The sequence below is a fragment of the Moschus berezovskii genome, chromosome 9, assembly GCF_049115385.1.
Source record: "Moschus berezovskii isolate FMDL1 chromosome 9, NW_MosBer_1.0, whole genome shotgun sequence".
NCBI classification, from domain to species: domain Eukaryota; kingdom Metazoa; phylum Chordata; class Mammalia; order Artiodactyla; family Moschidae; genus Moschus; species Moschus berezovskii.
Genome location: NC_142468.1, coordinates 101,094,137 through 101,121,865, shown reverse-complemented (window position 1 = coordinate 101,121,865; position 27,729 = coordinate 101,094,137). Strand labels below are relative to the sequence as shown.

General features: G+C 39.0%; 1 long non-coding RNA gene and 1 pseudogene across 1 annotated transcript; one reads left to right on the top strand and one right to left on the bottom strand.

Moving 5' to 3' along the window:
• Window positions 1-10: 10 nt before the first annotated feature.
• Window positions 11-27,261, top strand: LOC148776698 (uncharacterized). The gene is made up of 3 exons (XR_016038379.1): window positions 11-81; window positions 23,916-23,983; window positions 27,173-27,261. It is a non-coding gene; the product is annotated as an uncharacterized LOC148776698 (long non-coding RNA).
• LOC129562908 (olfactory receptor 11H12-like) lies at window positions 12,467-13,413 on the bottom strand (annotated as a pseudogene).
• Window positions 27,262-27,729: the final 468 nt, after the last annotated feature.

The window sequence follows — 27,729 nt, the reverse complement described above, 5'->3', positions numbered from 1 at the left end:
TCTCATTTCAGCGGAAGAAAATGTGCAGCCAAGCCAGACAGCGGGGCCGGCATCCGAACATCTGATGGCTGCTAAAAGGGGGTGAGTACTGGAGGTAACATCATCAAACATCGCAATTATCTGAAGCCCATACAGTGACCATATTGCTTAAGCAACTTGAAAAGGTGGTTCTATGCAGTTGTAAAGGGCACTGTTGTCTTTTCTGGTTTGGGAAGAACCAATTCCATTCCTGCCTCTAAAGAAGAATATGTTAACAAACACATTCTGAATTATGGCTGATATGTTCCAGGCAGCCCACCTTGGAGGGAAGGTGATCCAGGGCACTCTGTGTATGTAGTCAGCTCTTAACCATGAGCTCCTGTTCCCCACACAGTTTTTAATAATATGCCAAGATTGTCTCTGACCATCCTGGATTACTGAACTCCTGTGGCCTCATCTGGGGATAACAATGAGAAAGTTTTGGCCAGATCTCAGAAAGTATTTCAAGTGAGGTCTAATTTGGTCCAACCTCTAGAGGAAAAGGGAAGGATGATGAAGCCTGGGTCTAAAGTGAAAAATAATTTGGCCTCAAGCCTTGGATGAGAATATTAAATATAACCAGAAGCATCTGCATGCATTATTACAGTAATGCAGCTTTGTTTTCCCACGTTAGAGATGATACTGGGTTTAGGAAAGAAAATCTAAGAGCAAAGACTCCTATGAAGCCAAAAGATATGCAGACAGGTTAGTTGTTGCAAAGAATTAAAAACAAAACCTTCAAAGCCTTTATCTATTTGTTCCTTTCTTTCCGCAATTCTCTGTGTGTACCAGCCCCACATTTACTACGGTAATGTTGAGATTTCTGGATCTGTGACAACTGATCCATTCATTCTTGACTGTAAACTGTAGCTCCATTTGTTTTGTGAATTTATCCTCTCAATCTCACTTCAGCCAGAGAAACATAAACATTTAAATCAAAGTAAAAACTCCAATGTCTGAAATTATGGCAAAATAATTTATAAAAATCTTTTCTTTCTCAACAAAGACTGACTTTACAACTGTTCTTTGAATGTTGAAATTCAAATGAACTAGGGAACTTGGGAGTGTGTCATGACATTGTGATGCAAATGTGCAAAGTCACTAATTTATTTTCTTAAATATTATATTTTCCTAGTCATATAAGTCGATAGTAAAGAGGTTTTCAAGGAAAAAAGAATTAATAATGTAATGTGATATGAAATGCAAAATACAAGTAATATAAACTTGGAGAAGAACTGGAAAATATCTCTGTTAATCAAGTAAGAGGTTGTAACTAACCTTTGAGACTTCAGAGTCAGAATAGCACCAGTGAAAACTAGTGTATGAACTGTCCAAATGAATAAGTGCATGATGACAGAGGGAGGCAACTGGTGTTTCACAATTTTTTTTTTTAAAGAAAAATGTGACAAATAATTTGCAAGATTTATTAGGGTTAAGGAATGTCTCCAAGTTTGGATGTGATCTAAACAACTTTCCTCTCTGACATTAAATAGCATATGGAAAAGAAAATATTGAAATTTCAAAAGGAAGTGCTTGGTCAAAAGAACACATGGCATCAGGGTACAGAAAGAGAGGTTGGCAGATGGGCAGGATCATTCAGATTTTAAAGATTTTTTTTTTTTTTTGGTGTGTACCATTTTTAAAGTTTAATTGAATTTGTTACAATATTGTTTTTGCTGTTGTTAATATTTTTTGGCTGCAAGGAATGTGGGATCTTAGCTCCAAGATCAGGGATTGAGCCCACAACCCCTGCGTTGGAAGGCAAAGTCTCAACCACTGGACCACCAGGGAAGTCCCAGGGCAGGATCATTTAGGAAAAGAGAAAGTCCACAGCCTTTGACAGAAAATAAGGAAAGCTCAACATTCAGAAAACTAAGATCATGGCATCTGGTTACATCACTTCATGGAAAATAGACGGGGAAGCAGTGGAAACAGTGGCAGACTTTGTTTTTTTGGGCTCCAAAATCACTGCGAATGCTGATTGCAGCCATGAAATTAAAAGACGCTTACTCCTTGGAAGGAAAGTTATGACCAACCTAGACAGCATATTAAAAAGCAGAGACATTACTTTGCCAACCAAGGTCCATCTAGTCAAGGCTATGGTTTTTCCAGTGGTCATGTATGGATGTGAGAGTTGGACTGTGAAGAAAGCTGATCGCCGAAGAATTGATGCTTTTGAACTGTGGTGTTGGAGAAGACTCTTGAGAGTCCCTTGGACTGTAAGGAGATCCAACCAGTCCATTCTAAAGGAGATCAGTCCTGGGTGTTCATTGGAAGGACTGATGCTGAAGCTGAAGCTCCAATACTTTGGCCACCTCATGCGACGAGTTGACTCACTGGAAAAGACTCTGATGCTGGGAGGGATTGGGGGCAGGAGGAGAAGGGGACGACCGAGAATGAGATGGCTGGATGGCATCATCGACTCTGTGGACATGAGTTTGAGTGAACTCCGGGAGTTGGTGATGGACAGGGAGGCCTGGTGTGCTGTGATTCATAGGGTCGCAAAGAGTCGGACACGACTGAGCGACTGAACTGAACTGAACTGAACTGAAGGAAAGCAAAAAAAGTAAAGAAAGATTTTTCAGTTTGTTAATTTCTTTATTTTCATCTAGTTTTCACTACTAAATGATCAATTAAATAAATATTAAAGATGTATTATTTTGAAAAATACTTCAAAAGAACTATGATTAGCACAGGACTTTTAAAGCTGCAGTCCATGTTATAGCTATTTCTAACCCTCAGTCTTTAAAAACTAATACAAGCACAACTTAAAAAATAAATCAGCATTATGATTGCCATAATTACTAATGTGACAAGATACTTAAATGAAGGTAAAGGTTTAATCCTGTTCGATTCTATCTGTAGATATCAGAGATAGAACCCTTCATAAGTCCTGGATCTCACAGTTTAAGAAAAACAGGCAAAGATCAGTGAATTTGGAAAGGGGCTTACAAGTATCTAAAAGAAATAACACTGGAAGTATTTAGAATTTTAAATTGGAGTAAAACAAACAAAAGAACCTCAGAACAAAAGAAGGATGATTGTTTAACAGAACAATTGCATTTGTCTCATTTAATCCCCCCAATACAGAATTTAAAATAATGGTTTTTAATAGAAGTTACAGGGAGATACAGGCTTACCTGGTAGCTCAGCTAGTAAAGAATCCACCTGCAATGCAGGAGACCCTGGTTTGATTCCTAGGTTGGGAAGATCCCCTGGAGAAAGGATAGGCTACCCACTCCAGTATTCACAGACTTCCCTGGTGGCTCAGCTGGTAAAGAATCCACCTGCAATATGGAAGACCTGGGTTAGATCCCTGGGTTGGGAAGATCCCCTGGAGGAGGGCATGGCAACCCACTCCAGTATTCTTTCCTGAAGAATCCCATGGACAGAGGAGCCTGGTGGGCTACAGGCCATGGGGTCAGAAAGAGTCAGACATGACTGAGCGACTAAGCACAGCACATAGAGAGACACATTGTAATTAAATGTGGCGAATAACTTTGAAAAGGATTCCTAGCCAGTGATGAATAAGCCGTTTCAGAAGATTGCTTTCTATCATGGATTTCACCAGATAAAGGCTGAGAAAGTGGTTAGAGCAGGTTTAAGCATCAGAAGCGGAGAAGGCAATGGCAACCCACTCCAGTACTCTTGCCTGGAAAGTCCCATGGACGGAGGAGCCTGGTGGGCTGCAGACCATGGGGTCGTTAAGAGTCGGAAACGACTGAGACTTCACTTTCAATTTCACTTTCATGCATTGAAGAAGGAAATGGCAACCCACTCCAGTGCTCTTGCCTGGAGAATCCCAGGGACGGCGGAGCCTGGTGGGCTGCTGTCTATGGGGTCGCACAGAGTCAGACATGACTGAAGTGACTTAGCAGCAAGCATCAGAAGCAAATTTCTCTTACTACTGAAATTTGGTTGTATGCATTCAAGATGTATCAGAAAAAGAAAAAAGAAATCATGTGAAATGTTAAGATTAATGAGAACTTGGGCTTTTCACATTAGCATTGATGAAAATGAATGGTATATTCTAATGGTCACTAGTTGACAGCAGACAACAGGGGCAAAAAGGGAATTCTGGACTGCAGCTTGGCCAGCAAAGTCCTGGAGTTATATACTGGAACTACAAATAGTCTAATCCTATTAATTGAAAAAACTGGCATTTTTTTTTTTTTTTTACAATGCCAATTTTTCACACACACACTGAAAAAATGTGTGTGGAACTCTTTCACTCTTTGAGCCTAAAATTGAGTGGCTCCTTGGTTTGGATAAAGTTAGTTCTGCAAGGTGGGTGTAGGGTGCTCAAGGGACTTCAGGGCTGGACAAGGAAAAAGATATGGCCTCAAGGTGGCAGTAGTACACATAATTTTGTCTGATGACACTGCTTTTACAGATTCAGTTCAGTTCAGTTCAGTCGCTCAGTCGTGTCCGACTCTTTGCAATGCCAGGCCTCCCTCTCCATCACCAACTCCCGGAGTTCACTCAAACTCATGTCCATCGAGTCGGTGATGCCATCCAGCCATCTCATTCTCTGTCGTCCCCTTCTCCTCCTGCCCCCAATCCCTCCCAGCATCAGAGTCTTTTCCAGTGAGTCAAGTCTTCACAGGAGGTGGCCAAAGTATTGGAGTTTCAGCTTTAGCATCAGTCCTTCCAATGAACACCTAGGACTGATCTCCTTTAGAATGGACTGGTTGAATGTCCTTGCAGTCCAAGGGACTCTCAAGATTAGCTTGCAGGAAATCCCTCAGAGCAGGAGACCTTCCAGAGGCTTATAGACTTGGGGGCCACTAACAAGGGAAGGAGAGCTAAGGAACTTCTAGGAGAAAGAAGGAGAACAGAGAGAAGGCTTACTTGTCTAAGTGATGTCAGCCTGGTGAGGGTGAGGACTCTGTGCCAAAGATTTCTGAAAGGCAGTAATTTGGAACATTTACCTGTGGCCAGCAGGTGTTGGGCACAGTTTTCTGGAATGTGCCAAGTAGGCAGGCTCTAAATGGCTGAAAACGTGCATATCTGGACCACGAATGAAACTGCTGGATGAGTAACAATTTTGTCCTGTGTGAGTCTTCAAGCTAGTAAAATACAGTTTCTGTGAAGAAGTAAATAACCTATGGGCCAATATGTGGAAGCCATCTTTGGTTCCTTTATATGACAAATGGTCTTTGAAATAGGTTGTTTGTAATGGCTTTTCACGGTTTCCTCCATTTACCTAGATTTCAGCATTCATGCTTTCTCTAAAACTCCCATTGTGTCACCATAAAGTAGAGATTACTTAATTTAGTCTGTATTAAGTGGTTTCACTTTTGAAAGAGATTTTATTTATTTTTATTATTAGGAAGTTCAGTTCAGTCACTTAGTCATGTCCAGCTGTTTGCGACCCCATGAATCATAGCACGCCAAGCCTCCCTGTCCATCACCAACTCCCGGAGTTCACTCAAACTCATGTCCATCGAGTCGGTGATGCCATCCAGCCATCTCATTCTCTGTCATCCCCTTCTCCTCCTGCCCCCAATCCCTCCCAGCATCAGAGTCTTTTCTAGTGAGTCAACTCGTCGCATGAGGTGGCCAAAGTATTGGAGTTTCAGCGTTAGCATCAGTCCTTCCAATAAACACCCAGGACTGATCTCCTTTCGAATGGACTGGTTGGATCTCCTTGCAGTCCAAGGGACTCTCAAGAGTCTTCTCCAGCACCACAGTTCAAAAGCATCAGTTCTTCGGCGATCAACTTTCTTCACAGTTCAACTCTCACATCCATACATGACCACTGGAAAAACCATAGCCTTGACTACACGGACCTTTGTTGGCAAAGTAATGTCTCTGATTTTTAATATGCTATCTAGGTTGGTCGTAACTTTCCTTCCAAGGAGTGTTTCTTTTAATTTCATTAATACCTACTTATTTTAAGAAAAAATGAATAAAACAGAAATATATAAGAAGTTTAAATTATTCACAATTCCATTTCTGGGGCCATTTCAAATTTACATTTCTAATCTTCTCTCTTCTGGAGGTGGTTTACTCACTAAATTGTGTCTGACTCTTGTGACCCCATGGCCTGTAGCCCAGCAGGCTCTTCTGTCCATGGGATTTTCCACCCAAGAATACTGGAGTGGGTTGCTATTTCCTTCTTCAGGGGATCTTTCTGACTCAGGGATTGAACCTGGGTCTCCAGCATTGCAGGGGGATTCTTTACCAACTGAGCTACCTGGGAAGTCCAATCTTCTCTCTTCTACACATTTCCTATGTTAGGTACATATACAACTTTTTCAAAATTGGATTATAGTACATGCAATTGGTAAATTTTTTAAACATTTTTAAATTAGAGTAGAATGTTGGTTTCAGGTGTACAGCAACATGAATCAATTATATATATACATATGTCCACTATTTTTTAGATTCTTCTCTCATATAGGTTAATGCAGAATATTGAGTAGAGTTCCCTGTGCTATATACTGTGCTGTGCTCAGCTGTTTCAGTCGTGTCCAATTCTGAGGCCCCATAGACTGTAACCCACCAGGCTCCTTTGTCCATGGGATTTTCCAGGCAAGGAGACTGGAGTGGGTTGCCATGCCATCCTCCAGGATCTTCCTGACCCAGGGATCAAACCCGCATCTCCTGTGTTTCTATCATTTCAGGCAGATTCTTTACTGCTGAAACATCAGAGAAGCCCCCCTGTGCTACATAGTAGATCTTTATTAGTTATCTTTGCATAGAGTAGTGCATATATGTTAATATTATGTTACAAGTCTTTCCCCATAAAAGTACATATCCTTCAAGCATGATTTTTAATGGGTTCATGATATTCCATTTTAGTCAATGTACTTAAACTATCTTCCTCTTTGGGAACACTTATAACATCATGCAATTTTCTGGTAATCTTTTAAATTTTTCTTTCTTTAAAAAATTTTGGGGAATTGATCCTATATTTGCATATTTTTAAGATATTATCCATATTTGCCTATTTTAACTTTTTTAGGAGGTCAAGTTGTCCTAGGTTAGAGATCACTGGAAGGCAGTAGAGTGGAGCTAAGCAGCAGCCTCTAAGAGAGGCCCAAGCCTCTGAAGTGGGAGACAGAGTATTTCTGAGGTTCAGGTTGCTCAGTGCCAAAACCTGTAACTTTAGAGGCAGCTCCTCAAGTAGCATCTCCAGCTTCACTGAACTTGGGGCATAGCACATACAGGTCTCCCAGCTCCAACACTTGTGGCCTGGGCATCGCAAATAGACGTAGACCTTCTGTACCCTCATGATCAGACCAGAAGTGCAAGTGCTCCAGGAGGGGAAGCTGTGGGAGGAATCCCTAGACGAATGGCTAGAGAAGATGAAGGGGCTGCAGCCTCTCAGAGTGAGGTGACGCAGGGTGGACGGTGTCATCTGGAAGCAGCGATGTGAGATTCTCCAGGAACAGGAAGGGGTCTCTATAAACTCACTGCAAACTTCTGTCCAGACCTCCAAGCTGAACAGTGCTATGATGCCAAGGAAAATAGGTCTCCAACATCTCAGGAGAATCCAGTTGCAGATGGCTCAGGTTCTGGGAACCCTGGAGCTGCCTAAGATCCACTCAGGAGGTTCAGTGAGGTGAGGGCAGGAAGGGAGAAGAGTCAGCCTCAGTTTAGTTCCACCTCAGGTTTAGGGTCTCTTCAGCCACCTCAGTCCCTCCAGGTTCTTGTTGGGTAAATTGGAATGATTGTTACCACTCAGCCAGAGCTCCTGGAGTTGAGGGAGAAAAGAGGGGACCCCAGAGCTTGTTGTGGGACAGATCTAGCACCCTCAGGCTGAGCTGAACTGGTCCACTGGGAGCCTTCTGGGCTGTTTATTCTTTGATAGAGTGAGCCTCTGTAGCTGGGGTAGAGCACTCAGGAGCCTGGAAGGAAGTGACTGCAAGCCATTGGCATGAAGTCTGAGGTGTTTCAGGGAGCAATAGCTCAGGAAATCCCTGTCCTCTACAGTTTGAATTTGGTTCTTCCCAAGGTCAAGTGTACAAAGCTGGAAGCAGTAGAAACAAGTGGTAATCGCACGTCGCTCATCCCAGTCCAAGAAAGATAGAAAGAGACAGGCGACCAGACTGGTGCCCTGAGAGACCAGATGTCAGTTACCACAGTGAAGACACCCTCCTAAGAGGGATTTAGCTTTTTCAGTAACTCGAGACTTTGGGCAAAGGAGGATTTTGTATTGAAAGACACAGACTTTTCCACCTTCCCTTCAGTTCCCCATGAAGACAACATGCTTGGGTGATCACGAAAAGGCTGACTCTGGAAGCACTAAACTACCTTTCCTCAAGCAACACAGTTGTATGCGTCTCAGACTTCAATGAAAAGTTCAGGGGAGGCATGAGGAGAAAGGCCTGGGGATATTTGTCCAGGTAACTTGACCTTGCAAAGCCACCAGCCTCATTGTGTCACTCAACATACTCCATGCTGAGTCCTTCTGTCTCCATGGCTATTCCTTGCATCCTAGAAAGACTGTTTCTTGAGCTCACCCCTATAGTCCTCTGTATGTCAAGTTGCATGCCCTTTTTTTCTTGGACTTCCCTCTCTCTTCTAGTACTTATGAGATTTCAGAGCCTGGAATAGATCTCAGACTAGGAACACACAATGACCTTGGAATAGAGATCCAAGGAATACAGAAGAGTTCTGGACTGTGGAATGCCCTTTGCCCTTAGGAAATTAGCTTTGTTGGCATCACTTAGATTGTCCACAAATGATGGTTCCTCATTTGGCCAGTTAAATGTGGCAAGTTTTAACTCAAATGTTCCCCTTGAGCTCTGCCCAGCCCCTGCCTAACTTGAGGCTTCGGGCCTTCCCTGGAGAGGTCCAGGGTCTCTATGTAGGAGAGATTCTCCATTTTTGCTTTCACCCTTGTTTGTTTTCACTACTTACTCTTCCACACTGTCCACAAAGCTTACCTGGCACTGGAACAATTTTTAACCTTTGAACAGAGGAAATGAAGATCAGGGGAGAAAGGGTTGACAGTTCTCAGGAAGGCCTTTTTCTCCTCTCTTCTATTTTGGGGGCCTCGTTGGATCTTTGTTATGGTGCGTGTGCTAGTTGTGGTGTGTGGGCTTCTCTCTTGCTGTGGCACCCGGGCTATAGAGTGTGCAGACTCAGTAGTTGCAGAGCACGAGCTTAGTTGCCCCGTGGCATATGGGATCTTAGTTCCCTGACCAGGGATCAAACCTGCATCCCCTGCCTTGGAAGGTGGATTCTTCACCACTGGACCACCAGGGAAGTCCCTCTTTCTCATCTTCATTTCCTCTGTGATCTTTCCTTCCTCTCATCCATAAGTGTGACACCCTTTTCAACTGAAGGTGGGAAGTGTCAGGGCGAAGAGTAGGGTGCTTTGTTGACCTCTTAACTTCTCCAACTTACAAGGTTTTCTTTCTCTTTTCCCTCTTAATAGCCTTTTCTGTTTCACGATTTCTCTTTTCCAATCTGGTTTGGGGGTTTCAGTTCTCACTACTTTCGTGTCATACCTCCTGATGTCTGAAATAATGAGATGCTTCTTTGTTTGCCAGGAGAGTCTATGTTCTTCCTTATCGTAAGTACAGCCCACTGTCTTCACCATGTCCATCTCTTTCCACTGAGTCCTTTCACTAGTCTTAATGCTGAGTCCCTTTGTATTAGGAAGATTAAAGATGGGCCCATGGCTTTTCTGGAGAGAGCTTGACCTTCACACTATAGATTGGGAGTGTAGAGGAGGAAGGAAGAAGAAACAGAATGGTAGATTTCTACCTGAATGGTGTATCTCCTTACCCAGAGGATATGGGCTATTGAGATACTTCCGTGAGGAAGTCATGAAATCAGAACCAGGGTTGGGTTTCGGTAACTTAGTGTCCCAGAGAGAAGGCTCCCTTGATTCACATCATGCTTGACTTGACTGAAATTCTTTTTGGATTTTTATTTTTTGGGCCTGTTTTTGGAGTAAGAATCTCATAAATTTGAATATGGATATATTGAAATATTTCTTTTACCACTTGTATCAATAATTCTTTTTTTTTTTTTTTTTTCAAGTACTATATGAGGTGATTTTGTTTGTTGAGGGTCAGGGAAACAAAAGTTTATTTTTTCCACATACATTCATGGGTTTTTACTGCTTTACAACCTTTGCACAGTATAACATTATAATTTGTATCTGACACTTTTTCAAGGCCAAACTATCCCAAAGACAGAAAAAGACAGAGAGAGATGGAGGGAGAAAGAGCACTAGGAATAACAGTAAAACGATAGTGTTCTTTTTGTCTGTTTCTCAGTACTTAAGCTTTCAAAAGAACACAGAAAGGTGATGTTTAAAAATAATTGTGATGGTTAGTGGTTTCCTCAGAGGAAATAAAAAGAAAAAGTCAGTATATATATATTTTTACCTTTAATTTGAGTCATCATATTTATTAGCAGCCTTTAAACCCTAAAGGAGATCAATCGTGGGTGTTCATTGGAAGGACTGATGCTAAAGCTGAAACTGCAATACTTTGGTCACCTCATGCGACGAGTTGACTCACTGGAAAAGACTCTGATGCTGGGAAAGGTTGGGGGCGGGAGGAGAAGGGGACGACGGAGAATGAGATGGCTGGATGGCATCACCGACTCTGTGGACATGAGTTTGAGTGAACTCCGGGAGTTGGTGATGGACAGGGAGGCCTGGCGTGCTGTGATTCATGGGGTTGCGGAGAGTCGGACACGACTGAGCGACTGAACTGAACTGAACTGAACTGAATGAGTCCTAAATTAGGTTTTCAATGTATCTCCATGGCAAATCTTCATAAAGGTTTTATTAAGGTACTTTTTTTACAATAAAATAATGGAAATAATATTCAAGAAAAAGATTGGAAGTGGATGGAACAGGATTCTGATTCCCTGAGTATTAATTCTTAAGCAGTCATTATTACTTAGTGGTAACATATATTTTTCTCTTAATATATGTTCTGAAAATTCCTTTTTATATCCTTCACAAGTCAGCTACAAGGGACTTGGAAGAACAATTTTCCTTCTAGGAGAATAGTTACTTCACTACATAAACAATCCATGAAATATATTTGAATGGAATATTATAGTTTCTAAAAATAATTATAAAGACTTGTGATAATATGGAACAAATTTGACATTATATTAAATTACGCATAAATGCAAATGAAAATAACTTTATTGCAGGGATTGAATTCTGGATGCTTTTCTTTAAAATTGTCCCTCAATGTTATTTTAACACTGTTTTAGTAACAAATAACCTTGAACTGACATTCATTTCTTTGATCTTAAGTAGTATATCCCCAAGACTGTTTCCCTCTCCAGTTTCTAGGTGGAGATGTTCTGTTAACCTAAAACCCCATTACAGGATCAATCTTTTGTTGACACTTTGATGAAAATATTAGTATTCAGAATACTGCATTTCTGAATACTTTGATTGATGCTGCTATTTAGGCATTAGAGCCTGCCCTTTAAGGCTTCAGAAAGAAGTAATGTGTAAAGGAAACAGCGTATGTCTGGATGGCATTAGGCTAGCATTGACCAGTACTGTTTGACAGAATTAAACATTTTTTTTTAAATTTGTACTGGGGTATATTGCTAGTGATAAGGAAACTGCTTGCCAATGCAGGAGATGAAAGAGATGTGGGTTTAGTTCCTGGCTTGGGAAGAACCTCTGGAGGAGGGCACTGGCAATCCACTCCAGTATTCTGGCCTGTAGAATCCCAAGGACAGAGGAACCTGGCGGGCTACAATCCATAGGGTCACAGAGTCTGACACGACTGAAGTGAATTAACACACATGCACACATAGCTGATTAACAATGGTGTGATAGTTTTAGGTGGACAGAGAAAGGACACAGCCATATATACAGACGTATCTATTCTCCCCCAAACTCCCCTCCCATTCAGGCTGCCACATAACATTGAGCAGGGTTCCATGTGCCATACAGCAGATCCTTGTTGGTCATCCATTTTAGATAAAGCAGTATATATAGGCGAACATATGTTCTCTACAGAAGTTTTGGATAATTGCTTTTAAGTGTTTATTTACTGAGAATAATAAAGTCAAATATGATAAGAACTACAATTGGAAAATAATATATTAATGATTCCTTTTTTACTTTACAACTAGCCAACTGAACAAGCAAAATGACATAATTACAATTTTATTGATCCCAGAACTATTAACCTAAATTATCAAATAGAAGATAGGAATTTTGACCACAGGTGAGTCATATTAACTCTTCAAAAACACCTAAGTGTGGTGTACATTCCTTATTTAACATACAGCTAAATGCCAAGGAGGAACCCGACACTATCATTTATCTAAAAAATCTCAGCATTTTATGATTGTAAGTGGCCTTATAAATGTTTTATTTCACAGGTTTATATAAGTTAATATCACTAGACCCACATTTGAAGCTTAGATAACAATATAATTCTGGTTGTTTCATGTTAGACTATACTGACCTGACAATGGATGGATCATCTAATAAGTCTTACATTATGTTGAAACTCCCGAGAAGTTTCCTCAAGGCTGCTTTATCTCCTTATTCCGGAAGCTATAGATAAAAGGATTGAAGAGTGGGGTCACCATAGCATAGAACAAAGTTGCAACTTTCTGCATCCCAGCAGAATGTCCAAGTCCTGGGCTCACATACATGACCATGAGAGAGCCATAGAACAGGGATACCACAGCCAAATGAGACCCACAGGTGGAGAAGGCTTTCTGTCTCCCAGTAGCTGAAGGCATACACAACACAGCTGTTAGGACAAGAGAATAGGACCCCAGGATGAAGAGGAAGTTACCAAAGATAACTATTGAGCTTAGACTGTAGCAAAGCAATTGGGTTTTGGGGGCAGAGACACATGCTAATGCAAACAGTGGCCCTGGGTCACACACAACATGGTCAATAATGTTTGGTCCACAGAAGGGCATCCGAGAAATGAGAACAATGGGGATCAGAAACCACAGAAACCCACAGACCCAGCAGATAAGGACCAGTTTGGTACAGAGATGCCCATTCATGATATTAGGGTAGTGCAAGGGACGGCAGATAGCAAGGTACCGATCAAAAGCCATGACAGCCAAAAGTAAGCATTCAGTCGTTCCCAAGGAAAAAAAGAAATAAAATTGTAGGAAACATCCAACAAAGGAGATGGTCTTTTTGCCTGAGAAAAAGTTGACCAACATCTTGGGGACTGTAGAAGAGACATACCAGATCTCTAGAAAGGAGAAATTCCCCAGGAATATGTACATGGGGATGTGGAGTCGCTGGTCACACCATCAAGCACAAATAATGGCCCCATTCCCTGTTATGGTCAGAGCATACATTGTAAGGAAGAGTGAGAAGAGGAGGCTCTAAATCTTCCACTCACAAGAAAAACCTAGGAGTATAAATTCTCTTACAAAGACAAAGCGGGAATCTGGCTCAGAGATGTTCATTGGGTCAGTAACCTGCAAGTTCAAAAGACATATATTTATCATTTAGAATTAGTTTCAAATGTGTTCTTGTTTGAGAATGAGGAGAAGATATTTCCCTAAATTCATCAGTTAGGAAGAGAATATAGTCTGCTTGTTCTTGGCTATATACTCTGAGTTCTGGGCATAGTAGGTAACTGGTGGCACAGAAACAAACTTTTGCCTGCTTCTGAATTTCTCCCTTAGTTTGATAGAACTAGAGAACTTTAAACACATTTTGTCAGCTTGTTATTTTGGGGACAGAGATGATCTGTGACAGTTTCTGTATAGCATGTAACACAAAGTTAACCCCATAAATCCATAAATGTACTAGTTTTTTTTTTTTTTAACTAAACCTATCTTATGGTGAAATACTCAGCAGAGAAGGTGTGACAATTTACATCTCAGTTGAATATATTCCTTATCATATCATTAAAATGTGAAAAATAAATGGATATATTTTACAGTAAGTTGGTAGTAACCATTTTAAAGGCAATAACTCTGCCTTTCTGCAACATAAAATATATAAGAGCATAATGTTACTCACCGACATTAGCTTTTGTAATGTTACAGTGATTCTCTAGAAATCAGTGGCTTTCAGTTTGCACTTAGTCTTTTACTTAAAATTTTGAAGAAAAAAAAAGCTAGGTATGGGACTATATTTTGTAGTATTTTTTTTTCACAAGGTTTTAGGATTGATTTTACTTATAAGCTAGTTTAAAGTAAAACGTTTCCACAATTCAAGAGAAGGCAAATGCTTTCTTTTGTTGTAAGCAAATTTCTTTTTACTCTATATTCTCATGGAAACGATGCCAGGTATCTGAGCTTCTTGAAATGTTTTTTTGTGTGTGTGTTGCAATATGCAGGGATGTGAGTCCTAAAAGTTATGAAGGCTTATATTTTCAGCACAAACACAACATTTTCAAAAGTAATTTTCTTCCACTTATTTTCCACACCAGTGTTCTGAGAAGTCTTTCATAATGACTTCATAGAAGTTTGTGCATCTTTTAGTAATCTAAATCCTTTTAAAGTCACTCCAAATCAAAAGCATTAAGAAATCAATGTAAGGAGATGGGGATAAAAGGGGATTGGACTAATGGTGTCAGGACTCTGCTATTCTCGAAAGAAAGACCTGTGGTTTTGATGTTGACCAGATCTCTAAGGACCCATTTAATAAATCATATCCTTCTGTCTCTAGCTGGATAAAGAGTTTATTGCTTCACAAGATTAAGATTTCACTTTCTTTATCACAGGTTCTCTTGAGACGTGGCCTCTGTGGCTTTAGGGAAGTTCTCTTCCAAGCCAAAGCTTCTTTATAAAGTTAAACTAGTGCGCATTCTCTGAGGGATCAGTAAAGGGAAGTAGCAACTTCTCTGAGACCCCATTATTTACAAATAACTTGCCCACCTGAAATATGGATTCCAAAAGTTTCCAGAAAACACAGCTTGTGGAGCAAAAAAAGACACAGTGTGTCAGCCAAAGTTCTGATAGGAATATTTCAAATATCATTGTGCATATTTTGCAGAATAGAGAGGGGATGCGCAGAGACCCCAGTGAGGCAAATGTTGATATATAGAAACTGTAGGACACTGATGATAAAGATTTGGAGAATTTAGAAGTATCTTTTAGAAGGGCATTATGGCAAAAGTCTTTAGATATGAGAGAAAAGAGCGAGAAGTATCAATATTTAAGCTTATTGACTAAAATACTTCAGAGGAACGTGTGACTTCCCAATTAACACATAAAAGCAAACTCTTTACACTGAAAGACTAAAGAGGAAGATTACTTAGACTTTATTACCTCTTGGTTATATTCAGTTCAGTTCAGTTCTGTCGCTCAGTTGTGTCCGACTCTCTGTGACCCCATGAATCACAGCACGCCAGGCCTCCCTGTCCATCACCAACTCCCGGAGTTCACTCAAACTCATGTCCATCGAGTCGGTGATGCCATCCAGCCATCTCATTCTCTGTCATCCCCTTCTCCTCCCGCCCCCAATCCTTCCCAGCATCAGAGTCTTTTCCAGTGAGTTAACTCGTCGCATGAGGTGGCCAAAGTATTGGAGTTTCAGCTTCAGCATCAGTCCTTCCAATGAACACCCAGGATTGATCTCCTTTAGAATGGACTGGTTGGATCTCCTTGCAGTCCAAGGGACTCTCAAGAGTCTTCTCCAGCACCACAGTTCAAAAGCATCAATTCTTCGGCGATCAGCTTTCTTCACAGTCCAACTCTCACATCCATACATGACCACGGGAGAAACCATAGCCTTGACTAGACAGACCTTGGTTCCCTAAAGCAGTCTTGATTCTATCATTTGCCTGCTTAAAATCCACCATTGGTTTCCTTATTCAAAATTTTCCCAGTTCTCTACAAATAGACTTCTAGTGACTTTCTTTCTTCCCTTTTCCTACTCTTTCTCTCAGAATAATTTTGGGCAGCATTTCATTCTCTGAGGCAGCTTTCAGTTTTTCATATTTGATTCTTTGTGGCCATTTTCTCTGTATGGAATTCTCATTACTTCCCTCTATACCTGCACACTGATGCTTTTGAGCTGTGGTGTTGGAGAAGACTCTTGAGAGTCCCTTGGACTGCACAGAGATCAAACCAGTCAATCCTGAAGGAAATCAAACCTGAATATTCGTTAGAAGGACTGATGTTGAAGCTGAAACTCCAATACTTTGGTCACCTGATGCGGACAGCCAACTCATTAGAAAAGACCCTGATGCTGGCTGGGAAAGATTGAGGTCAGGAGAAGTGGACAACACAGGACAAGATGGTTGGATGGCATCGCTGATTCAATGGACATGAGTTTGAGCAAACTCAAGGAGATGGTGAAGGACAAGGAAGCCTGGCATGGGGTCGCAAAGAGTTGGATACGACTGAGTGACTAAACAGCAGTACCTGCAAAGCCCCATCTATCCTTCAAGGTCTAGTTCAAATGACATTTTCCCATAATAATTCTCCTTATTCCCCTAATGGAAGCACTTTTTCCACCTCTGAATTTTTATTTCACCATTTGCGTATCTTTCTTTTTACACTTTTCATAAGCTGCTTTATGTTTGCTTGTTTGTATACACATCTTTTCTCCCCTCCCAGATTTTAAGACATAGACAAGAGGTATTATTCAAGTTTGAACTAAATCAAGATGATAAAAATACATTGTATTTACTTATCCACATTAAATATTTGTTGAATATATGGAACTCTTGTTTTATGTTATCTGAGTTTTATTATTTGTATTGGCTTCCCTGGTGGCTCAGTAGTAAAGAGTTTGCCTGCTAATGCAGGCAACAGGGATTTGATTGCTGGGTCAGGAAGATCCCTTGGAGAAGGAAACCCACTCCAGTATCGTTGTCTGGGAAATCCCACAGACAGAGGAGCCTGGCAGGTTACAGTAAGACACGACTTAGTGACTAAACAACAACCACAATTATTTGTAAAATCAACACCTGGTGCACCAAAGTAAAAAAAGACAACACCAAGGTGCCTGACAATATTACATTATATTCACAGATGGGAAAGAAATTCAGAGGGAAAGAGAGATGTATGTAGGTTACAACTTATATTGAGAGACTTCTTAGGACGCTCATTGAAGAAATGGCTTGAGATCACATATAAGTGATAACACACAGTATTTGCCTTTCTCTGTATGACATTTCATTACATATAATACATTTCAGTTCATCCATGTTGTTGCAAATGGCAGAATTAAATTATTTCATTGACTGAGTAATATTCCATTGTGTATATATCTATATTTATATATAGAAATGTCACATCTTCTTTATCCATTCATATATTGATGCATACTTAAATTGTTTCTGTATCTTGGCTACTGAAATAATTGTGCAATGAACATCAGGATGCATGTATCTTTTCTATTAAAGAGGGATTATCAAGGAACATAAAGGCTGATGGATATATTCACTATCTTGATTGTGATGATGTTCATTGTTGAACACATGTCAAATTTTATCAAATTGCACACTTTAAGTATGTGCTGTTTGTTATATATTAATTACACCACAATAAAATTATTAAAAAGACCTAAAATATCAAATTAAATGCATTTTATGCTAATATCAGTGTTCTTTTGAAGATATTTTAATAACTTGACATCCAGTGCATAACTATCAGGACCTGAAGTAATCATAAATAATGTTGAAACTAATTAGTCAGGTAATCAACATTACCTGACTATTTAGAAAACATTAGGCATGCATTAGAGCATGCCATCCATATCAAGGTTTTCTGTTGGTGGTCATATATCATAGTGGTCAAGATATGATTTCTCTTGGAACTGGAACTATTAATAAAACCTTAACTGTATCTAATGATTTAGATTTAGTTAGAGACTAAGATCGCAGAAGACATCTGCCTAGTACTTATACGTTAAATGAAAAATAATCTGAAACTTCACTTATGGTTAATGCTTAGCTGCTTTATATGTGGATTTTCTTGTCTCCCTCTTTTGATTCTCAGAATATGCAAAATTTATTGCTCTTAACAGAGAAGTTCCCAAGAGATGTCCAGTGCAAACTATTTTCATGATTCTTGTTCTGTCCAAAACAGAGAATAGGAAAATTTCACTCAAGGGATTCCTTCCAGTGGTGAATATGTGTCAGGCTGAGGGAAAGTTCTTTCATAGATACTGTCTCTACCCAACAATGGAGATTATCTCAAGCATATATCAGAAGAGAAGAGTGAAAAGTAATCTGGTCTTAGAGAGAATTGTGTATGGTAAGTTATCTCATATTCTCTGGGACTATCTTTTTTAAAAGAACTTTAAAAGTATATCTGTTTCTGTCTCACACATGCCTGTTATGCTTGGAACTGAGTATGGCTCGTTTAACTTCTGAACTTAAAAGAGATCATTCATGGGTTTTCTCCTTGTATTCTATTCCTACTGAAATCTCTGCGGTTTCTTTAACAAATGTACATATCATCATGATGCTGTGTCTCAGAGATGCTCTCAAGTCTGCTTTGGGAGATCAGAGGGCTTTGACAGCTACTTGATTATGAACAACTTCCGGCTATCCTGGCTAAATGGCTCTTACCATTTAAGAAAATAAGTGTTTATACCAGAGAGAGTATTGCATACTAAGACAAATTTTAGCATAGAGATAGAAGTGAAAAAAGTTATGTATCCAGTGAGAAGTGATATAAAACTCATTTATTATGGGATCAACAGGATTAAAATTTGTAACTTGAGAGAAAAGGAAGGCAAATTTAGTTAGAAGAAGGAACTTGGAATATCTCCCCGTGTACCTCATCCAGTGTTTATATCAGGCAATCTATTAAATTCTCTGAGTCCAAGTTTCTCTTTGTAATATGATAAATGTTGAGAATCTCACAGCTTTAGGATTACTATCATGAAAAAATTAATGGAAGGACATTGGATCCAGACTAGGATGAAAAAAATGTTGTTATATTTTAATACTCAAAAAGAGTAACTCAGTTTATCTCCTTTCCTTAATTCTTCACTTTCACTAATCCCAACTGAAAAATTCAAAGTTTTCAATTTCACTACCGCCTTTTGTGAAAATCCACCTTAAGTTACAGAATTTCAAAGGTGCTTTAAAAGAATGTGTAACTACCTTTTGTCAGTCTTTTTAAAATCTTAAATGCCTCCTGGATAAAAGCAGAATTGAAAGGTAAAAAGGTTGTTAAGTTTGTGGAAAGCAAGAAGCAAGTCTGATAATTCACTTGCATCTACATCCTATAGGGTTGCTAAGCATCTACTTATTACTTTAGAGAAAATATAAGCAGTAGGTATTTTAGGGTCAAACTGGGGTCTCCTGCATTGCAGGCAGATTCTTTGCCAGCTGAGCTACTAGGGAAGCCCACAAAGAAAGGTTATCCCATGTATTTTGGTTACAGAAGGTGGTTGGCCATTCACTAAGATTTTTGCCAGTAAGTTCTGGAAACTGTAGAGCTTTAGGTTGCATTTTAATGAATGAAAAAGGGAAATAACTAATATTTATTAAACATGCACTATCAAAATTTTAATTGCTTTTGGTATATTTTCTGACTTGACTACCAGTCTATTAGATTGAGTGTTCTTTTCTTTACAGATGAGGAAATGGAAACAAATAAATTTAGCTCAAAGGCATAAGGTCAATATGTAACAGGGTTCAGACTAGATCTGACTATTTTAAAAAGTCCACGGTTATTCTATGAATTATCCCAAATGTTGGACTGATCTTGATCGAATAATATCTCTACTAATATTGTGAAATATTAGCAATTTCAAAACTGATGAAAAATATGATTTCTTATTGATAAATTGTTCCGTTGCAATCTACATATTCATCTTTTAGCAAATTTCTCTCTCAAACACAGTTGAAATTCTACTTTTGTTATTATCTATCTTCCATGTCTCTTATTCCAACCGGTACAAAACTAATTATTGAAAACCAGTTTTGGAAAGATTTACCTTGACGAAATTTAAGTTCAAGGTAAAGGTCAAATTATTCAAATTTCTAAGGAGACATAGGCTTTATATTTTTCTTTAGAAATTAAATAAATATTATGGCGGTTTTATTTATTTGTTAGTTGTGAAACTATTATCACATGTTCCCATTTTCACAGCAAATATGTGACTTACATAATTCCTTTAAGAAATTCTTCTTTCTTTCCATTCTTTGTCTATGCTTCATAGTTCTCAGTATAAGGGAAGGGAAAACAAGTGCTCATGATGAGGTAATGGTTTTCATTTTTGCTCACCTGCTCTCCTTGGTACCACCCTTGAGATTTCAAAGGATAAAAGAAAATGCAACATACGTACAAATGAGCTTATATACAAAAGAGAAATAGACCCATAGACATAGAAAACAAATTTATGGTTATAAAAAGGGAAAGGGGTGGGATGGGATACTTAGGAGCTTGGGATTAACATGTATGCACTATTATATATAACTAGATAGCTAGTAATGACAGGGAACTATACTCAATATTTGTAATTACCTATAAGAGAAAGAATCTGAAAAATATGTGTGTGTGAGCATGTGTGTATACAACTGAATCACTTGGCTGTACACCTAAAACTAGTACAACGTTGTAAATCAATTATATTTTAATAAAAAAAAATTTAAAAAGGAGGTGTAACAGCCTAAAAGTAAAATGAAGTCAAGGGAAATAAATAAAATGGAAAGAGAGAGATATAACTACCTTTCCACCAGCCAGCGTGAGAGGAATTCTCAATTTACTTCAGGATGAATATAAGCAATATCATTATTCATTAAGAAGTGATCTCTAAAGTTTTAACTTCACATCAGTCAGTACTAACAAAGACGTACTTTGCTTACACATGTCTGTAGCTTATTTTCACTTTAGAAAAGATATATTTAAAAATTTTATGTCAATATTTCAAAGAACCCATTGGCATAGTAGAAGGTAAATATTTTCTATTGATAAACCTGAGTTATAAAAAACCTCTGTTCAGAGGTCATTAAATCAGAATGATTTAATGGGTTGCCACCAAAGTGGAAACTTTGGTCCATCCCTTTCTCACATAACACTCCATTGACATTTTTTTTCCTAATAGATTCAGTTTACTAAATGAATTGCATTTAATTGTGATCCTAATGGTAAATTATGTGCTTATTTTGCATTTGAATGGTCATGCCATGATATTTTTATATGGCCTTCTGTGCAGTTTCTCTCCTAAAAACGCTTGTTCAAACATATACTTGAAAAGTGAAGTGGAAGTGTTGGTTGTTCAGTCATGTCCACTCTGTGCGACCCCATGGACTGTAGCCGCTCGGCTTCTCTGTCCATGGAATTCTGCAGCAAGAATGCCGGAGTGGGTTTCCATTCCCTTCTCCAGCGGATCGTCCAGACTCAGGGGTGGAACCTGGGTCTCCTGCATTGCAGGCAGATTCTTTACTGAGCCACCTGGGAAGCCCATATTTTAGAGTAATAAACTAAAAGTTTAGTTTAAGTTCATCTGAGGCTTGAAGAAATCATTATGCTTAACACAGAGAAACTGTAATTTTGTGCCATGTTATTTTTTCTGGATTTCAGTATCTGTTCTCCATCATCTTCCTAAGTAGACTACTTGTATTTTAGTTATTAACTTATAACGGTTTTTGTTGGTCACCCATCCAGATTCTTTTCACTGGAGAAGCAGACTGAAGCTAGATTCTAGGTGGCCCAATAATCTTTTCTCAGACTTTCATTTTGCTGTCCACCTTTCTCACTTCCTCATTGTGAAAGAACCCTCTCAATCATTCATAAGAATCCGATCTTGAAAGCCAGTTTTAGGCATTTTACTTCTCTTTTGGGCACACTACCCTGAGTATTTTACCAATATTTATCTTCTCAATTATACTTTTCACTTTCAGATGTAGATGCTAGATTTCAACGAAATTTAAATGTCAATGGATAAATTTTAACCAAAGTCTAGACAATAAGTACCCTTTTCCATCCTACTAACTGACAATCTATCTTTCTCTCTAGGTTATTTTAGAGGACATGCTGAGTAAAATGGATGAAAGAAATCTGTCTATAGTGTCAGAATTCATGCTTCTGGGACAAAAAAAAAAAAAAAAACACAAAAAAACAGAACAGGCCTTCAGATAGTTAGATCTTTTCAGAAAAAGGATTTATGAGTTCCAATTCTTGCATCTTCTCATACCTAGAAAAACACTGACATCATTAATGGTGAAATCTGCTTTGGCTATTAAAAAAATTTTTTTTTTTTTTACAATTAAAAGTCAAAATAGAGTAGCTATGGTTCAGACATCCTGGGAAATAACTATTTCCCAGATACCCTGAAAAATGATATTATGAGTGTGATTTCAGATTAGACGCTGTGACCTAATGTAGAACTTAATGCTCCTGTAATGCACTTTTGCTTCTGTACTTTGCTTGCTGCTCATAAAACCAAAGTTACTCCATTTTAAGACAAGGTTGTTTTTAAGTAAAGATTCCTAAAATTGTTTTTGAAAAAAATAAATTAAAAATAAAATAAATAAATACAAGGGAATGAGAAAAAAAATAAAACAGCAAAAAAAAAAAAAAGAATAGGGTGGAAGTTAAAATCTCAGGATATTTTTAAATTCAAAAAAGTACTTACTAAACTCTATGTATGAAATTCGACAAGAAATGTTTTATTTCTGAGTTGAGGAGGAGAAAGAAAATGAGAGTGCTTGATAAAAAGTAAAAAATAGACTGCTGTGATATAACTGATATCCAGTTCAATATCTAAAAATAAAACACACTATTGGAGTGTGGAAAAAAATTATTTATTTATTCTTGGCTGTGCTAGGTCTTCATTGCTGTGCAAGCTTTTCTCTAGTTGCATTGAGCAGAAGCTACTCTCTAAGTTGCAATGCATGGGCTTCTCATTGCAGTGGCTTCTCTTCTTGCAGACTCGAGGGCATGTGGGCTTCAGTAGTTGTGGCACCCTGGTTCTAGGGCACAGGCTCAGTAATTGTGGTGCAAGGGCTCAGTTGCTCTATGGCAGGTGGCATCTTTCTGGACACAGATAGAATCTGTGTCTCCTGCATTCTTTACCACTGAGTCATCAGGGAAGCCAACTCAATCTTTTGAACACAATTACGACAAAACAAGGCAACACACTTGCACGGGAGAAAGCCTCAATCCGTGCAAACAAGATCCATGACGGGCGCCTACTCAAGGCAACCTCCCCAACTACCTCTCTCTTTGAATCACCTTGTCTCTCTTTATATCCCCTCTATCCACTCACCTTCATGCTCTGTGCTTTCTTATTGTTGCTAAGTTATGATCATGCTTTAAGGTGTTTGTTGGTGTGTGTCTGTGTGTGCGTGTGAACAAACACTCTGGTTTTGCTGTCTGTTCTTTCAGTATTTTCCTGTGTCTAATTATAAACATTTTAATTGAGTGACTTTTTAAATGGGTAAGTGAACTGTTTTATATTTCTCCCTCTTAAAGAAAATGTGTTTACAGTCTATAACTGATTTTTCCCCCATGTGGTTAGCCAAAGCACTTTAATAGAAAAATGTACTTTTCTTACTGTCTCATATTTTCTTCTGTCTCATATTCAAGGTCAAGAACTCTGGTATATGTGACTTGAACAAGTAATAAGGTATAGAATAAAGTGATCATTCTACAATTTATTCCTGGCCTATGTGGTTTTGTGGTTCAGTTAACATCTCAACTTAAGTGAGATATGATTTTTCTTAAATATATTTACTTATATATTTATAAATAACACACATATAGTCTAACATTTAATTAAATCAGTTTTGATACTAGATGCTATGTTATACAGTTGAGAATCTGACCAATCATATGCAAGCTATTCTAGTTTACATTTTTATGTGAAGAAACTACAATACAGGATTAGAGAAAAGTGAAAAAGACACTATGAAAATTTTTGAATTGTATCTTACCTGAAGTTTTCATGTGAGAATTATAGTATCTGGTAGAGGCAGACTCCAAATTTATATTTCTCTCTCCTGGAGTATGCAGTCGGCCTCAGTCTCCTTGTTCTCTCATTTCAGCAGAAAGAAATGCACCACAAATTCTAACTGGCATCCGAGTATCTTCTTAATGGAGTGGGGTCGGGGAGGTAAGTGATGGAATGTAATATTATTAAGTATAGTAATTATTTGAAGCCCATAGAATGACCATATTATTTAAACAATTTGAAAGGGTGATTCCATGTGGTTATAAATGGCAATGTGGTCTTTCCTGATTTAAGAAGAACCAATCACACCCTTGTGTCTAAAGAAGAGTATGTATTAGTAGCAACCGCATTCTGAGACATGGTTATTTTGTTCTCAACACTCTACCCTGGGAGGAGATGATCCAATGTATCCCATGTGTGCAGTCAGGCCTTACTATTGAACTCCTGTTCATAGCATGCTTTTTAATAAATATATGAAGATTGTGTCTGACTCTCCTAGATCACCAAACTTCTCCCAGTGGCTTCATCTAGGGATAATGATGAGAAAATTTTGGCCAGATGTCAGAAAGTGTTGGTTCAACCTTTAGGGGAAAAAGGAAAGATGATGAGGCAGGCCTGAGGTCCAAGTTGAAGAATAACTTGGCTTTAAGCCTTGAATCAGAGCATTAAGTACAACCAGCAGCATCTGTATATATTTTTATAGTAGTATAGCTATGTTTCTCCACAATAGAGGTGATGTTGGCTTTAGGAATGAGAATGTAAAGGCAAAAGTTCCACGAAGTCAACAGATATAAAGACAGAAGTTAACTATTGCCAAGGATTTACAAAACACTCCAAGATCTTGCTCCATCTGTTCCCTTCTTTCCACAATTCTACCCCTGAACCAACCCAAGTATGCTATGGTAATGTTTAAGTTTTGGGATCAATATCAAGTGTTCCAGGCTTCCCAGGTGGCACTAGTGGTAAAGAACACACCTGCCAATGCAGGAGATTGAAGAGACATTGGTTTGACCCCTGGGTGGGGAAGATCCCCTGGAGGAGGGCATGGCAACCCACTCCAGTATTCTTGCATGGAGAATCCCATGGACGGAGGAACCTGGCCAACGATAGTCCATAGGATCACAAAGAGTTGGACTGTAGCTACTTAGCATGCGCACAGCAAATGTCCCATCTCTTCAGTTCAGTTTAGTCGCTCAGTCGTGTCCGTCTCTTTGCGACCCCATGAACCACAGCACGCCAGACCTCCCTGTCCATCACCAACTCCCAGAGTCCACCCAAACCCATGTCCATTGAGTCAGTGATGCCATCCAACAATCTCATCCTCTGTCGTCCTCTTCTCCTCCTGCCCTCAATCTTTCCCAGCATCAGGGTCTTTTTCAAATGAGTCAGCTCTTCGCATCAGGTGGCCAAAATATTGGAGTTTCAGCTTCAGTATCAGTCCTTCCAATGAATATTCAGGACTGATTTCCTTTAGGATTGACTGGTTTGATCTCCTTGCAGTCCAAGGGACTCTCAAGAGTCTTCTCCAACACCACAGTTCAAAAGCATCAATTCTATGTTCAGCTTTCTTTATAGTCCAACTCTCACATCCATACATGAGCACTGGAAAAACCAGAACCTTGACTAGATGGACCTTTGTTCACAAAGTAATGTCTCTGCTATTTAATATGCTGTCTAGGTTGGTCATAACTTTCCTTCCAAGGAGTAAGCATCTTTTAATTTCTTGGCTGCAATCACCATCTGCAGTGATTTTGGAGTCCCCGAAAAATAAAGTCAGCCACTGTTTCCACTGTTTCCCCATCTATTTGCCATGAAGTGATACTTGAATGTAAATATTACTCCACTTGTTTTGTGATCTGTCCTTTCAATATTACTTCAGCCAGAGAAAAGTAAACATTGAAATCAACACTATGATCGCCACAACTAATAACATGACATTAAAATATTCAAATGAAGGTAAAGATCTAATCCTATTTGATTTTATCTGTAGATATCAGATATAGAGCCCTTCACAAGTTCTGGGTCTCATAATTTAAGAAGACCATGGGCAAACTGCAGTAAATTTGTAGAAAACAACTTAGAGATCCTTAGAAGTATGACATATAAGTAACAGTGGAAGGAATTAGAATTTTAAATTGGAGAACAAAAGATTCCATTCAGACAGAGGAAAGATGACCATTTAGTAGAGCAATCCAATCTGTTCCATTTATCCCTCAAAGTAGAGAATTAAAAATAATAGTTAAATCTATAGTGAGACACATTGTAATTCAACGTGGAAAGTAATTTTGTAACAATCTTACACAGTGCTATTTTCTATCAGAAGACTACTTTCTAGCATGGATTTCATCAGATAAAGGCAGGGAGAGTGGTAGAGGGGGTTTAAGCATCAGAAACAAATGTCTTTCAATATTGAAATTTGATTATATGCATTTAAGATGTGTCAAAAACAAAAAGAAAAGAAAACCTATCCAGGCAAAGTCAATGACAAAAAAATGTAATGGGAAATATTAAGGTTAATGAGAACTTGAGGCTTTCATTTATATTGATAAAATGAATGGTATATTTTAATGGTTGTTAGTTGACAGTAGACAAAGGGAGGAGAAAAGCGAATTCTGGACAGTGGTTTGGCCAGCAAAGTCCTTGAGTTATACCCTGGGAATACAGATAGTCTAATTCTATTAATTGAAAAAATTGCATTTTTGTTTCCTGAAAAAATGTGTGTGGAACTTGCTGTCTGAGCCAAAAACTGAGTGGCTCCTCAGTTTTGGTCAAAGACGATTCTTCAAGGAATGAGTAGGGGGATCAGAAGAACTTCAGGTCTGAACAAGGAAAAAGAGGTGGCAGCAGCATAAAAAGTTTTATTTGGGGACACTGCTTTGGCAGATTTGCATGCAGGAAATCCCTCAAAGCAGGAGACCTTCCAGAGGCTGTAGCCTTGGGGGCTAGTAAGAAGGGGAGAAGGGATAAGGAACTCCTAGGAGAAAGAAGGAGAAGAGAATTTACTTGTTGAGGTGATGTCAGCCTGGTGAGGCTGAGGACTCCGTGCCAAAGACTGCAAAGGGCAGGAGTAACTTGGGATCTTTATCTCATCTGCGGTCGGCAGAGGCGGGGCACGGTTTCCTGGTACATGCGGAGCAGACAGGCCCTGAACAGCTAAGAATCTGTGCGCTGCGCCATGCTCAGTCTCTCCAGTCACGTCCAGCTCTCTGCAGCTCCATGGACTGTGGTCGCCAGGTTCCTCTGTTCATGGGATTTTTCAGGCAAGAATCTTGAATAGGTTCCCATGTCCTCCTCCAGGGGATCTTTCTAACCCAGGGATCTAACCTATCTCCTGCATCTCCTCCGTTGCAGGTGGATTCTTTACTGATGAGCCACCGGGGAAGCCCAAAGCTCTGCATATTGGGGCTACATATGAAACAACTGGACATGTTCAATTTTTAGCCCTGGTGGGTATTTGAGTTAACAGGATTCAACTTGCTGTGAAGAAGTAAACAACTTACAAGTCAATATATAGAAGGCATCTTTGGTTCATTTATATGACAGGTGGTCTTTGATATAGATTGTTTTGGGTGACTTTTCACTCTATTTTCTCCATTTATCCAAATTTCAGCATTCATGCTTTCTCTAAAGCTCCCATTGTGCCACCACAAAGTAGAGAACTACCTAAACTGGTCTGCACTAAAGGCTGTTACTTTTGAAATAGAATCATTTTATTTTTATTATTTTGAAAGTAACATGCTTATTTCAGAAGAAGATGAACAAAACTGAAATATATAAAAAGTTTAAATCATCCATGAAGGGCCATTTCTAGTCTTTTTTCTCTTTCTACATATTTCATATATTAGGTACATATGCAACTTAAACAAAATTGGAATTATAGCACATGTGGTTTGTCAATATTTTTGTTT